The 16,785-nt window shown below is 35.3% G+C and overlaps 1 long non-coding RNA gene across 1 annotated transcript; it reads left to right on the forward strand.

Annotated features, from left to right (window-relative positions):
- The first annotated feature begins 5,863 nt into the window (after window positions 1–5,863).
- On the forward strand, window positions 5,864–16,785 carry LOC124443218. Its single transcript, XR_006947543.1, has 3 exons — window positions 5,864–5,873; window positions 11,420–11,510; window positions 16,774–16,785. It is a non-coding gene; the product is annotated as an uncharacterized LOC124443218 (long non-coding RNA).

Below are 16,785 nucleotides of genomic sequence, written 5' to 3' on the forward strand. Positions count from 1 at the left end.
AAGAACGCAACGGCATTAGCATAGTGCTATCCGACAGTGCCAATCCGGAGGCCTCACTAAACCATTCAATCGGTAGTAGCGACGGGCGGTGTGTACAAAGGGCAGGGACGTAATCAACGCGAGCTGATGACTTGCGCTTACTAGGAATTCCCCGTTCAAAATCAAGAATTACAATGATCTATCCCCAGCACGACGATGATTCAAAAGATTACCCACACCTTTCGGTGAAGGAGCAACTCGTTGCCATCGTCAGTGTAGCGCGCGTGCGGCCCAGGACATCTAAGGGCGTCACAGACCTGTTATTTCCTTCCTGACTTTGGTTAAACACGCAACAGTCCCTCTAAGAAGTCGAGAGCGATTCGTGAATCGTCTGACTATTTAGCAGATCAAGGTCTCGTTCGTTAACGGAATTAACCAGACAAATCACTCCACCAACTAAGAACGGCCATGCACCACCACCCATAGAATCAAGAAAGAGCTCTCAATCTGTCAATCCTTACTATGTCTGGACCTGGTGAGTTTTCCCGTGTTGAGTCAAATTAAGCCGCAGGCTCCACTCCTGGTGGTGCCCTTCTGTCAATTCCTTTAAGTTTCAGCTTTGCAACCATACTTCCCCCGGAACCCAAAGACTTTGGTTTCCCATAAGGTGCCAACGAGGTCATCAAATAACACTCGCTGATCGCTAGTCGGCATCGTTTATGGTTAGAACTAGGACGGTATCTGATCGTCTTCGATCCTCTAACTTTCGTTCTTGATTAATGAAAACATTCTTGGCAAATGCTTTCGCATTAGTTCGTCTTCCGTAAATCCAAGAATTTCACCTCTGACAACGAAATATGAATGCCCCAACTGTCCCTATTAATCATTACGGTTCCAGAAACCAACGGAAAATGGAACCAAAGTAAAACAAAACCATGGATGTTGTTGGAAGTGAAGCAGTGTGGGAAGGTTTGGGATTGGAAAGATTTGATTATTATAAAAGGCGTGCGTTATTAAAAAGACCAATAGATAAATTCTTCATATAAGCCTGCACCGTAGTGCGGTGCAGGCATTTATATAGACTTTAATGAATTCACCATCCTCGATTATTATCCTTATATATATTATTATAACTTTTCTGAAACATTTCTTTTTATTTTTCATAACTTTTGCGTGTGATGCGCGATTTCACTCACATTTGAACTGAACATTGCGCTGATGTTTCTAAACAATTTCAAAAAATTTCAAGTGTGTAGCGTTGTTAAACCGGAAGTTATTAGCTATGACGTCACAATACAATATTTTCGTTAACTTTTAAGAGACAAGTCCGATTTGAAATTGGATTTCAGATTTGGAAAGAGCGTTAAATATTAGATGGGGGGTAAACGGGCGGAAAGCATTATTAAAGCCCTAACACGCAAATTTAGTCGAAATTTTCGACAAAATGCAAATTTTAAAATTTTCACTTAACGTTTGCATAACATTTTCAAGGAAATTTCCTTTGTGAAATCTCATTTCGTATGAAGTTATGTTTACTTTTATGAAAATTTACAGATTGGAAAGCTTTGTTAGAGCGTTTTAGAACGTTTCATTCCTTGATTTTAAAGAGATTTTAAGAAACATTTCAGTATTTCTGTAATGTTTTGGATCTGTTAATTCTAAATCTATGTAATAGACTTTTGTTAACTAAATATGAATTTCTAGCTATAACCTACTAGTGCCTAAGTGGTACATGAGCGATTTCGCTTTAATTAAACTGTATTGGACATTAGAAGACAGTTGTGATCAAATTTCGTTTCAAGGTATGTACTTTTAAATTTGCTTATTGCTTTTTATAATTACTATTATTACTTATTGACAGTTTTTGTAATGTTTTTAATAATAGTAGAAAAGATCGTATATCTTCAATATGAAATAACAATATAAGAATGTGTACATTTTTTGCAAGAGTCCCTAGTAATTTTTGATCGTTGACAACTTATTGTATTATAGCTTTAAATATTCACAACGTATGAGAATAAACGCAACAACGAATTAAAGCTTTATTAACGATCATTAAAATATTGTAGGCATTCGTTTTTGATACATGTTTGTTTAATTTATAAAAACGCGTTCATACAATTTACAATTTTTTGACATATTTCAATTAAAATTATCAATCATCGGGATAGGAATCGACATTTTTGAGCGATTTTTTTAGCCTATGAACGTTCTCATGTGATGTTTGTTTCACCTTACACTGGAACAATTAGTGCCATAGTGATAGCGACATATGATTGGCAATGATCAGGAAGCCGATCGGCATGCTTTAAATGTCATTTGCCATTCCTATACATTTTATTGCAACTAAACCATGGGGAATTGACTCAACATCGTTTGTTTTCATAAAAAACGTATTTTCATTATCTTATTAAAAATGAAAGACTGTTTGAGCGAAAGTTTTTTTTAGATGCTATTAACGTATCGCCATGGAAACAGATGTTGTGTATTAAAAATCATTCCAGAAGGAAATATTACACAAACCTAAAATCACACTAAATGTTAAAGGCTGAGCTTTCATCTATATGTAGAAAATTACGTGTATTTTACATTGGTCTTGTTCGTTTTGCAATATCTACATATGAAAACTCTAAAATTCTGAGCAAAATATGTAAGCGTTTCATTGCGTTTTAATTTATGCATGTTGTTGAAGGCAGAAAAACAGCATTTACAGTTGTTCTAAAACATGTCCAAGTAATAAAATTTTTATCAATAGAAGGCATTTACTGCAGGATATATAATGAAGTGAATTGTTTTACAAAAGTTTGAGTATTTCAGGACTTATTTAGGTTGAAACAATCAATTCTGAAATTGTATAACTTATTAAAAATAAAGTCCATTGTCAAAGAGTTTAAGAAAAAGGATATTTGTGGACAAAAAAAGCTTTTCATTTTCTTCAGATGTTAAATTAAGATTAAATTCCAAAAGAAATGTTTAAAAATATATATCGTAATTTCATGAAAATGGAAATTTGAAAAGTGGAAGCATGAAGTGGAAAATCAAAACAATACGGTGATCACTTTTTCAAAATGTTAGTTTGTGTGACATTATTGAGAAAGATTCACTAGTTTATACTGATTATTCTGTATTACTAAGCAAAAAAGTACTTTAAATGTCAGTATAACATATATTTTTAATAAAATGAAAGGCTTTGTATGCAAGTACGTGTTTTTAAGCATAATTGAGCAAGGTTGATTGGTTTGTACCGTGGAGTTTAATTTCTTTATAAATAATAAAAGGTTGATATCAAGATAGTATTATTGGGGAATACATTTAAAAGTATTGTTCTTATATAGTTATTATCAATTTGATGTAAATTATTAATTGTGTTTGTTAAAATGGAAGTGAATTCTTATGAGGAGTTTTGGTCTATAAGGCAAATTCATGTTATTGGATCTTTCCCATTGAGCAGTGTAGAGAAAGGAAAGAAGCGCAAATGTCGATGAGGCAACACAGAGTAGAGGACAAGACGTTTGTTTGAAAGAGCGAAATAGGTTTAACAATATCGAGAAGTCAAGAATTAACTGCAAATGAAGGTTATTCATTGCGGAAATGGGCAACAAATAAGTCTTGGTCCTTTGTGCCAAATGTAACTTGTTGCATCGTGAAAAGCTTTTGCCAAATTATAATACAGCTAAATTAAAAACGGTTAAGAAATGTATTCGCCAAAGTAATCGATATCATATTCCGCAAATGCTAAAAATTCCTATGTGTTTACACAAACTTAGTCGAAAAGAAATACTTGCGCTTCGTCCTTTTACTGTTCATACAGGCAATTACACTGTTCAAAAGCACGGCTATAGCCAAAAAGATGGCATTTTTCATGTTTCTTGGTCAGAGAAGTCTGTTCTTGAAAAAATAGCAAATTCAGATGAAGGTAACTATGTTAAATGTATGCTAGCATACCGTTACTTGACAAGGTCAGCGACAAGTAAATATTCTCATTTTATTCAACTACGTGAGGAATATATTGTGTCTGGTAAACAATTAAATGTTTATAATAATAAAGAAAACAGCGGAATTGAGTGTGCGATATGGCCACATCTATATCCATATTATGAATGGTGTGAAACAAAACTTTCACAGAATAACAATCGTAAAAGTGCTAAGGCTTCTTTCACTTTGAAGGTTCTAAGTGACGTTCTTGATTACTCATTGCATTTTGAGCTGTTGCAGTTTGTATATGATAGATGGTTATTTACAACAATAACTGGGGCTATTTCTTCTGCTCGAAAATTTCAAACAAGCACTGCAACTGCCCTAGCAACAAAACATTTTAGTAATGAATACTGCCGATCGCATTATCGATTCATAATAGATGCAGTTCGTCAATTTGGATATCCCGATCTTTTCATTACAATAAGTCCTTACGAGTGGACATTTCCAAGTCCTTTATGGCTCCAGAATGCATTTGACATAAGTGGAAAATGCCAACAGAGCTATCACCTTTAAAGACATTGAACATAGGGCATATATTAGAGCAAAGTGTTCGAAGATACCTCTGTGGTACAAATTCGAATAGATGGCGAAACCATGCCTTTAACTATGAGCATGACAATAAAAAAAACGTGAAAAACTTTTTTTATCGGGTGGAATTTCAAGGTCGCGAAACAGCACATATTCATTTGCTAATTTGGCTTGAGGACAATTCAAAATGTTCTTATGATGTTATTCAGGCCAACATTCCAAATGATGATGTTAACCTTGCTTTCTTAGTGTATGATTTGCAACAGTCTAATGAGACAGTGCTAGAAGTTAATAAACAAACTACGTGTTTAGAGGCTGTTAATGATAATGTAAAACTTTCATTATATTATTGAGAAACGTCGTTCATTTTGAAACTTAGAGCTTATATTTCGACAATTTTACCATTTTTGAAATGTCGTATGGATGTGCAATTTTCTGATCACTGTGGTATGTTGATGCGTTATGTAACGAACTACGTCTCAAAGTTTAAGGATTCCCGATCAAGTGCATCTCTATTTTCACAACTCTTGTTCCAGCAGAGGCAGCATATCGGCATTTGAGACATGAAGCCCTGTGAGCCAGAAATGATCATGACTTTGTCTTCAATAAAAGCAGCATGGTGTAGTATAAGCGCTAAGACCTATGTCCCTCCAAGACCAACAAATGCTGAAAACAATTCAACTCTTCTTAAATATTACTCACGAAATGAAGAAGAAGATGTTACTTTCCTCGAATTTCTTCGTATGCATGACACGCCTAAAAACAATGCACCTTTTTACAAAAGGCAGAAGTGTTTGGTCGGCATTAAATATGTGTCATATTTTCAATATTTTTTCTTTCAATTTATTCTTATGAATAAAGCACATCGGAAACTGGAAGATCTAAGACATCCGAATCATGAAATTTTGCCAGAAGCATTACAATATTTTGCAGCATGTATTGTTCATATACCACATTTGATGGAAGAATTTGCCCTGAAAGAGATGTTGCAAAAGGAAGGGCATAAAGAGTATTTTGTTGACAATGTTTTAAACTATTTTGCAAACCCGATGGATGTGTATAATCTGTGGAGAATGAAAGTGCTAAGAAATGAAGACTTTTTATCGTGCATGAATTGTGCAATAAATGAAGATCTGGACAACATGCAAGTGAATGTGGTAAACATGGTAAAGTTATTTCTAAGATACAGAAGTAAATATTATGCCATGATGACAATGAGGAGAATGAAAGATATGAAAGTACACAGGATTGGCGAAAAGTTATTTCTGTTACTGGCAAACCTGGCACAGGAAAGACAAAGACTCTTCATGCGTGTGTTAAGTTTGCAATTGATAATCAGTTTACAACACTTGTTGCTACACCTACTGGTATGTTAGCATCTTCCTATCGTGCATTATTTGATGAGGAAATCGATGCTAATACGATTCACTCATCTTTTCTTATTCCAATCGATGGTTCATCTCCACAAATAAATTGGAATTTGAGTATGTATGACCTTATTTTAATTGATGAGGTATCCATGGTGACAGTGGAGCATTTTCAGCACATACTCTCAACTTTAAGACAAATTCCCATGAGTCCTTTTTTGTTGATTTGTGGTGATAAATATCAATTACCCCCAATAAGAACAATGAACAATCGTACAACATCGGGAAAAAGTATTTATCAATTTGAAAACTTCAATGCTATAACTGGTCATTCAACTCACAAGGCAACATCGCGTCATGATAAGGACTTTGAAGAGATATTAGACCATATTCGTTATTGAATGTTACGGAAAAATCTTAGAGAAATTGCAGGAAAATCGTGTTCTTCATCATTGTCAATCCATAACTGATGCCAAACATTTGTCTGTAATTCGAGAAAATATTTCAAACACTTTTGTTACTGTTACAAGGAATAGTGTTTCTCATATAAATCAGCTGATTGTAAAAACGTGTTTTTGCAAAGCGATTACATTGCTACTGTGCAAATGGACAATGATGAGCTGCCTTGTGATATATTTAAAGGGATGCGGATAATTATCACACAAAACCGAGACAAACAGAAAGGTATTGTGAATGGACAACCTGGCATTATCTCGATGATGAAAGAAAAAACTGTAGTTGTGAGACTTCCAACTGAAAAGGTAGTTACGGTTTTTCCAGTTTCAACGTTGATCCATGAAGAGGATGAGGATGGAAAATTGGAGTCGCATATTAAGACATGTTATCCTTTTGTGCTAGGTTATGCCATAATGATATGCAAATCGCAAGGTCAAACACTTCAAAATGTTGTTTTGTGGTTTGACACAAAAATGCTTGGTGAAGGAGCAGCATATGTGGCTTTGTCTCGTGTGAAATCTTTAGACAACATAAAATTTTTAACTCCAATATGTCATGATCATTTTTATCCTGTAAAATTTTAATGCTATTGTTTGGAAAAAGACTACATTATAAAGTGTGACTAAAAATAGTAAATGATTTAAAATATTGGCTTACTAATAAAGATAAAGATGTGTTGACATGTATTAATGTTGCAATTTAATCATTTTCCAAATATTTAAAAAATAAAAAAATTGAAATACTTTTTTCTTAATGCAACTATTATGGTTAAATCTTATCCTTTGTGCTATTATTAATATGTTTCATCAAGTTCAACCTTGTAAGAGTTAGAGAAATTACTTGTAAGGTTTTGCTATATAATGGGATTATTGTGATTTTTATTCTAATACTAGCAATCAAATGTATTTCAAAAGTGAGAAGTACAAGTAAACAAGCAGAACAATGTAGTATACACTTAAGTTTGATTATATATATTTGTGAATTTTTATATTAGTAAAAATCATTTTCTTCTTTCCGTGTTGGATATTGCGTAGCATAACAATTGTAAATTTTACCGGTGTTTGACTTGAGGTGTATAAAATTGTTAAAAAGTGTTCTTTCTTATTCTGAGAAGACTTGGAATATTTGTGTAAAAATATAATTTAATTTCATTTAATTTAGATCCTACAAAGAATTTACAAATTTCTTTGAACAACAATTTTTCTCAAGGTATGTTTTTTTCCATATGAATAATGTTATTATTCCTTATAGAAAAACAATTCAAAAATCTTTACTACTGATTCACAATGGCTTCATTGATGAGTTTAAAATTTCGAAAATTGTTTGATGAAATTTAAAAAAGCGAAAGTGACAAAAGTATTAAATTGAACTTTGAAAATTTTCGAAAACATTCTTAGAAAGAAAAGGTACTTATGTGCCTGTATAATAAAGCAGTTATAAAGATTGATGACATATAAGTTATATATATAAATATGATGACATTTGTGTTAAGCTCGTTGTTACGATAAAGTTTGTAATGAAATATTTATCCAATTCAACGTGGAAAAGCATTTGTAAAGTACTTAATAATGTAAATTTGCAGAAATTTTCTAATATTTGCAATACGTGATCTTTACAAAAAGTGAGAAATGAATTTGCCTTTAAAGACACATTATACAATGCAGGCTGGGAAATGAGGTAATAAGTCTAATCACCTAATTTAACTAGACATTTAATGTTTGAAACATTTGTGATAATGGGCAAAAAATTTTTTTAAATACGACATAATAACATGTTGTTTATCTATAGACAATTTTTATATTAAGCTTGCAATAAAAATAAGCTTTTGCTAAAAATACATGTATGAAATATTTAACATATTCTTTTAAATTTAGAATAACAATAAGCAGGGGAAGAGATTTAATTGTACAGTTGAACATGCATTTAGTTATCATTTAATTGAAAACTTGTTTCATACATATGTTATGAGGAAAGTCAAAAATTGAAGAAGCATTCTTATATTTGTTGCAATTAAAATAAGTTCAAATGTGATTATATTAATTTAGTTGTTGAGATATGTATTAACATTAAACTGAATTTCAAAAAGTTGAAAGTGTATTTAAAACTCTTAAAAAATCATGCAACTTTGACCCCAAATGTGATCTCACGTGACTAACTATAGTAGGAGTGAGCAGATTTCTCGTTTTAATTTACATTGGTTGTAAAGCATTTGGATGTCATTTGAAATTTATATCTTATAAAGACGTTTATATTTTACTGACAGTTTTTTGTTGGAAGAACATATATTGATTTTAATAGTGTAATTAGAGGTGTTGCTGTTTATAATTTTATAGCTGCATAGTGTTGTTGAAAGATTGTTAACTGACGTAGAGCAGGTTATAAAACCCATGAGGTTCATTCATCAAAGAAATTTAGACATAATTGAACAACTTTTTTTAGCCTATAATAAGCTTTTTTCATTTAGATGTCTTTCAATCCAAAAGTGTCACCTGGAAAAGTGACATATTTCAAACACTTCCCTCATTATTTTTTACGCCCCTACGATGCCCAGTTGATGGTAAACAACAACGAATTTCTAAAAAAGTTGAGCTCAAGAAATTGTGAGTGGATGTGTCGGCCGGATTTTGCAATAATTGAAGCCTCCCAGGCAATCATTGAAAACTGGGAAATAGTAAAAGGCTCGAATTTTCCATCCGAAGAAATAGAAATAGAACTGGAAAAAATATTGGACAGATTCATCAGTCTCTTATGAATAATATAAACAAAAAGGACAAGACATGCAATGCGTCTAGTCAGGATATATTTGAAGTGATGAAATGGGGTTGCGAAACAGAATTAGACAACATCATTAATGTGTGGATGCAACAAGCTTCGGCTACATACATCATGCTGTGTTAGATGAGGGCCATGCAATTTTGTGTAAATAATACACAAATATATGCAAATAAATTAATGAACGATCATCCTTCGGCTGTTGAATTCAAGAATACCAAGACATTGGCAACTATGCAGAAAATGCTCACTGCTATGGCAGTTCCCGCGGGTCCACAGACGGCGCAACATGGTCGAAGAAATAGGGCTGCTGTCGACGAGCTTATCGATCCTTGGGCAGGAAGGGTCTGAAAGTAACAGAAAAGGAAATAGAAGCGAGGGAAAGAGATGAATCATTAGCTATAGAGAAAAGTGGTAACAGGAAGCGGACACATAGCATGGTTGTTAATGAAGAATTGATTAATGAAGGTGCTAGTTCGAGCAAAGATTGTTCTATTGCTGTCGACGTTGCTCATGTTGAAGTAGCAAAAAAAAACAAAAAAAGGAAACACAAATCGGTTGAAGATGCTGGAAAGTAAGAAAGGAAATAAAAAACATTAATGTTTCAAGTTAAAAACTTAAAATTAACGAGTGCAAAAGGAATAATTTTAAACAGTTTCCTGTTGTTTGTGTTTACGTGTCACTATCTGAACCACATGTGGTAATATATAATGCATTATAAGAAATTGTATTGGCTGTGATAAAATTATGTTTCAATATGATATGAGATAAATTTTCCATTTTTGTCGTGCAACAGAAATTAGTAATATTTGCTACTTTTCTCTCAGATATTTGACATATGCCATTGTACATTGTGCAAAATGTTCTCATAAAGCGTTTTCTATATTAACAAGTTATAAAGTTAATGCATGATATATTGGAAAGAGTGAAAATAGCTAACATGATGTGTGTATTTCAGTTGTGCTAGTATGTTATTAATTTGATAGTGTTTTATTAAAATAAAGTCAATGAATCACATATGATTTTGCACGTATTGCACAGGACATCTGCTCCAAGTCCAACGATATCCCTCATCCTTATCCCATCGGGGCCAGGTGCTGAATCAGCACCCGCCGATAACACCTTCAAGATCTCATCAGGTGTCACCGGAACAACAAGTGACCATTATTGCACACTCCAATGCAATCGGCATGTCGTGTATCTTTGATAGATGGTGTCTCAAAGATAGGCTGCCAGGCTCTTCGGAACTCATCGACAGAAGGCGTGGATAATGGTTCAAGATTTCTCCATGAACCATCCAACACCTTGTGCGCTGCCGCAGATAGTTTTCGGGCATACAGATGTTGTATAGCACTGTATTGCGCACGTCTACGTCGGCGTTGGTCTAGAAAACACTGAGGGTGGATACAATTAGACTGGTTTGGGATACAGTTTCGCCGTTTCACCTGGCTTGCGCCAAAGGCTGCGTCATGACCACTGCGCCCTCCTACTCGTCAAACATCGCACTTGCTTTGACGGCCGAGTATAGGTGCGACGCTTGAGCGCCATCCATTTTAAGGGCTAGTTGATTCGGCAGGTGAGTTGTTACACACTCCTTAGCAGATTCCGACTTCCATGGCCACCGTCCTGCTGTCCGTATCAACTAACACCTTTTGTGGGATCTGATGAGCGTCGACTTTGGCACCTTAAGTCGGCGTTCGGTTCATCCCGCGTCGCCAGTTCTGCTTACCAAAAATGGCCCACTAAGAGCTCGCATTCGAATGTCCAACTTCAGTTAAGCAAGTTGGAATTCTTACCAATTTAAAGTTTGAGAATAGGTTAAGGTCATTTCGACCCTAAGACCTCTAATCATTCGGCTTACTAGTGAGCGCGAGTCATCAGCTCGCGTTTACTAGGAATTCCTGGTTCAAGATCAAGAATTACAATGATCTATCCCCAGAACGACGATGATTCAAAAGATTACCCACACCTTTCGGTGAAGGAACAACTCGTTGCCATCGTCAGTGTAGCGCGCGTGCGGCCCAACTACGAGCTTTTTAACTGCAACAACTTTACAATACGCTATTGGAGCTGGAATTACCGCTGCTGCTGGCACCAGACTTGCCCTCCAATTGGTCCTCGTTAAGAGATTTAAATTGTACTCATTCCAACTACGCACTAACAAAAGCCCTGTATTGTTATTTTGTCACTACCTCCCCACGTTAGGGTTGGGTAATTTGCGCGCCTGCTGCCTTCCTTTGATGTGGTAGCCGTTTCTCAGGTTCCCTCCGGAATCGAACCCCAATTTCCGTCACCGTTGCAACCATGATAAGCCACTACCTACCATCGACAGTTGATAGGGCAGAAATTTGAATGAAACATCGCCGGCATAAAGTTAATAGGCCATGCGATTCGAATAGTTACCATGAATCAATAATGGGTTTTGCGGCCGTGAAGCCGCATTGGTTTTAATCTAATAAATACATCCCTTCCGCAAAAGTCGGACTTTTCGCATGTATTAGCTCTAGAATTACTACGGTTATATGCTAGTGGTACAATCAAATAAATGATAACTGATTTAATGAGCCATTTGCAGTTTCACAGTACAAGTGCTTATACTTAGACGCCTTCTGATTGTCTCCATGACTCATTTCTTCCTCTCAGAGAGGCCTTCTGATGGTCACTGTGACTCATTTTTCCCCTCTCAGAGAGGCCTTCTGATGGTCACCGTCACTCACTTTTCCCCTCTCAGAGGGGCCTTCTGATGGTCTCCGTGACTCATTTCTCCCTCTCAGAGAGGTCTTCTGATGGCAGGGGCGGATCTAGAGTATGTCAAATCCGTCGCGCGACTGATGTTTGAAATTCAAAAATTACCTATTCATATTAATTAAAAAATCACTAATATTCTTTATTATCGCATTTACTTCGTGATAAAAATCCAGCTTTATTTATTATTGAAAACCTAATGACTAATGCAACGAATATTCCTGGTAACCAGATCAGTTGAATTTTAATTGACCGGAATAACCGACTGATAAGCGGGTGGTGACTGGTTCGATTTATAAGGAGTCTATGAACGCCAGAAACGCTATTTTATTGGTCAATGGCCAGATCAGTGGACAGTCTGGAATAATCTCGACCGATAATAGTGGCCGGACCTATAAGGAGTCCAACTATCTACAATTGGTTCATTTGAATTTTGTCTTACTGTGATTGGTTTGACCGATTTCGACTGATAGCCAACTGAACTAACATAGTCAAGCTCACTGTCTGAATTGAATGTTTGATCGTTCATAGTAATTTTCTGAAGCATGATAGAAACTAAACTACAATCAGATGGAATTTATGGAAATCTTTACAAATTCATATGTTGACATGAATGCTGCTTCCAAACTGGGAATTTTTCAAGAGGGTGAAAAATTTATGGATAAATTGTAAATGCTTGGCAAAGACGATCTCGCGAGCGACATTTCAGTCATTGATGTTCAAAAGCAAGCCAACATTGTTTTGAGTTTTATCAGCAGAAATTTACATCGAAAATCGTAAGTAAAGGACAAGTGAAGTGTATGCATGAATGCAATATATCAAAGTCAATTTATGCGAGTGTGTGATGCGATTTATGTTAATATGGCGTATGGTAAGCAGATTGATGCTTCTAAAATTGTTGTTGCCGAAGGAATTTTAGCTATGATTTCTGTAATGCTTGGGGAATCGTGGCCGTTATATGGCAGCGAAATCCTACATTTCTGTAAGTATATTTCAATGGACAAAAAATCTGTAGCCATAAGGTGCCATACGATTATTTTATTTTATCATAAACAAATGTTGGGGTTTTCAGTTTATGATCATTGATCATTCAATCATTGGACAGTTATACTACATATTGTTTAAGATTTGAGAAAACTAACATTGATTACATGAGAAGCTGTTTACTATAACCTGTGATTTTGAGTCTTATGATCCATGAAGCTTTTATTTTGACAATTTGACTGGAATGGTATTAAACCTGAGTATTTCACATACATGAAATGTTGTCCCATGTCACATATTGTCCCTTTTCTAACTGAACACCTCATGTAGAGATGTAAAGGTGTGTTAATCTACGGCTCATACCAGATTGTTTGCCATAAATTCAAAGGGCTATTGATGTATGAATAGCATTTTCTATAAAGTAAAAATGTCTTCAATGTATGCAGATAAACCTTGAAATTTGGCAAAACAGCAAAGTATTTTTCATGATCACTAGGTAATTTTTCTGATGATCAGTATAATTTCTAAACTAAATTATTTCAGATTTACATTTAAACGAGCTTTGATCATATGAAAAGATATTTATCATAAACAGTAAGCATGACACATGAACCAATTTTAACATTCATGTAATTATATAATTAAAGACATGTTGGTTACATTCTGTATTTGCAAATACAATGCTACTAGTGATTGCTATATAGCACACCTTGCATATACTTACAGAAGATAGTGAAATGCCTAAGAAACATTCATGGCATTGCTGTCCAACTGCAATTTTTCACTTTGATAATTTTCTTAATCTTTGACAGAAAAAATTTTGAGTTTTCTCAAAAAGTGAATTTGCTGGCTCTGATGTGGAGATGGGTAAAGGGTTACAATAAACTTGCATGGTTTGAAGTCTGAGCTTTTCTATATTTATGAACTGTCACTTGTAGTACCAAATTTCTAACTTAACTTATTACATAGAGGTTTGAATGGGGGTCTCTAGGGGGGCCTATGCCTGACAACTTGGTAGAAATTTTTAAAGACTATATCTGTTTTGAATAGCATTATTGTAAAATAAATTTTACGTTCCTAGACATGCTAATGAGCCATATATTTGGCATGATAATGAGCCTAATTATGGCAAAACATTCAAGTATTGTTCACTTCATTTTTTTGAAAAAACGTAAAATGTGTTGTTTTTACCGAAAACGATGCCCACAAAATACATCTTGTATTGCTCTAAAACGCTGAAAATGGCATTTTAGAGGTTCTGAAATTCAAAATTTTCAGGGGAGAATGCCTCAGACCTCTTCCTTGATGTGACTGATGTTTGAAAACCGATCCGTTCCCAACGATCCGCATACCTGACGCCTCGAGGCCTGAGCACCTTGACTCACTTTTTCTCGAGTTTCTGATGGTATCACTTCGTGGATCTATTTTCTCCCTGAGCCCTTCTGAGGTCACCTCGTGACCACTTCTCCCTTGATTCTACTGTTCCCTGTGGACGCCCCTTGAGGCCTCTGATGATCACTGTGACTCCACTTTTCCTCTTCCTCAGGAGACGCTTCTGATGGTCACCGTCACCACTTTTCCCCTCCTCAGGCCCTCTGATGACCTCCTTGTGACTCATTTCTCCTTCCTGATAATGAAACCAGTGACCTATTTCTCCTCGATAATTTGCCTTGAGTCTTGATCTCTCTTAGGATTTTATTTTTTCCCTTTGTTTCGATAACATTGACTTTGAAGTTTCGATATCACTTCCGTTACCTTTTCTCTCGAGATCTTTCGATGGTCTCTGACTTTTGAGGTTTTTCTGATATCGGCGAATTTTCTCTTTTCGATAACTGTTTTCCTTTATTTTGATTGTCTCGATGACTTATTTCGATGGTCACTGACTTCTCCCTGATCATGGTCACCTTCACCGCACTCCTGCCTTTCTACTTTGTCCTGATCTATTCTCCCTCCTTCTGATGGCCAGTCACCACTTCCTGGCCTTCTGATAACCGTCACCACTCTTTTCTCCTCAGGTTTCGATTTGTTCCGTGATTCATTTCTTTTCCTCCTCGAGGCCTTGATGGTCACTTCAGAATTTATTTTTCCTCCCTTTTGATGGTCACTGCCACTCCACTTTCCCCTCTCTAGGCTTCTGATTGTCTCCGTGACTCATTTCTTCCTCTCAGAGAGGCCTTCTGATGGTCACCGTGACTCACTTTTCCCCTCTCAGAGAGGCCTTCTGATCGTCACCGTAACTCAATTTTCTCCTCTTAGAGAGGTGTCTTTGTGGTTAGCCATGACATATAGATTTTCTCTAACACAAAAAACTAAAATTACGAGTTTTAAATGTAATGTCAGTTGATCAGCTAAGGATATTAGCTGGTTGCATAAATCATTCAGAATGCAGCAATAGCACTCAAACATCATTCTTATGAGAAGGTTCTATCATTGTTCAATACAAAGCCGATGTACATATCATCACACAGTGCATGCGCAGTTTGTGCACTCTTGCTTTCTATACAGGCTCTCATATTATGGCGTTTACCATTTTTGCATTATGGAAAAGCTTGTCTTTTTAGATTTGAGCACTCTGCTGACTGTACAATACAGTCCATACAATGTGTAACCGTACATCCGGTGTTCCAAGTTAGGTATGTTTACACATGTCATACACATAATAATGTGATTTATTTTGAAGATTTTATCATGGTCAAACATGTGTCCTGGTTCCAAAGGGCATGTTGATTTGTAACAACTACATAACACCACTACAGGTGCTATCATGGCCACCTTATACTTTTTGAAGATAACACAGTTCCCTTCCCAACACTTTGAGGAATTTAGTATGTAAACAACACAAGACCTACCTATGTTATTAAAAAGGCCAACTATCATTCCCAACATGCAAACAAGGATGTTAAACAATTTATAAAGTAACAAATGAACAAGGGCTTAGTTCAGCAGATCGTAGCACAAGGCTACTCTACTGCTTACAATACCCCGTTCTTTATTTAAGTCGTCTGCAGGACGAATTTGCAAAATTTAGATTTTGATCAATGCAGTGCTTTGGTGCAAAGTCCGCACTGTATAATACATTGTGACGCAGAAGCATGACAAGCATCTCTATTCTTAGTTCGCTTAAGTCGTCCAGAGAAAGGAATCGTTGCGTCTCTAGCACGGATTCTGATTTAGAGGCGTTCAATCATAATCCAACAGATGGTAACTTCTGCACCATTGTCTTTCAGGCAAGTGCATGAGCCAATTGTTCAAACCTTGTCTTCCGTACTGAGCAGAATTACTATTGCAACAAATACTCAACAGTAAAACTAACCTGTCTCACGACGTCTAAACCCAGGTCACGTTCCCTATTGGCGGGTGAACAAACCGACGTTTAAGTAAATTCTGCTTCGCAATGATAGGAAGAGCCGACATCGAAGGAACAAAAGCAACGTCGCTACGAACGCTTGGCTGTTACAAGCCAGTTATTACTTATCGTTAGGGTTGACGTAACTAAGGTTTTCTATTATGACTATTCATAAAATCGCATATAGATATCAGCTTTAGCTTTATAACATTATATAGCATTATATTGCTATAAAAGAATGGTAAACTTCTGGGCATATATAAGTGGCTGGTTTATTACAGAATATGAAAGATCTTATGAAATATCTAGAAACTAATTTCTGATTTTTTAAATTGTTTTTGAAAATAACAGAAATTGAACGTTTGAATTTTTGAAATTTACTATAAATTATATTACAAAAAAATCTTTAAATTGAAAATTTTATTTCATTAATGAAGCTTCGTATGTCGCTGAATTTTTCACATGTTATACAGCTTAGCAAAACATGATACCTTGCAAAAATTGAAATCATGGCTATTTTAGATCGTATACGTTAAATTTCCATATTTTATTATAAGATTATATTACAAAAATTAAAACTTTTTATTTAAAGTTTAAAACGACATATTATATGAAAAGCCCATGTCCTCT

The sequence above is a fragment of the Xenia sp. Carnegie-2017 genome, unplaced genomic scaffold (assembly GCF_021976095.1).
Source record: "Xenia sp. Carnegie-2017 unplaced genomic scaffold, XeniaSp_v1 HiC_scaffold_1, whole genome shotgun sequence".
Classification (NCBI taxonomy): domain Eukaryota; kingdom Metazoa; phylum Cnidaria; class Anthozoa; order Malacalcyonacea; family Xeniidae; genus Xenia; species Xenia sp. Carnegie-2017.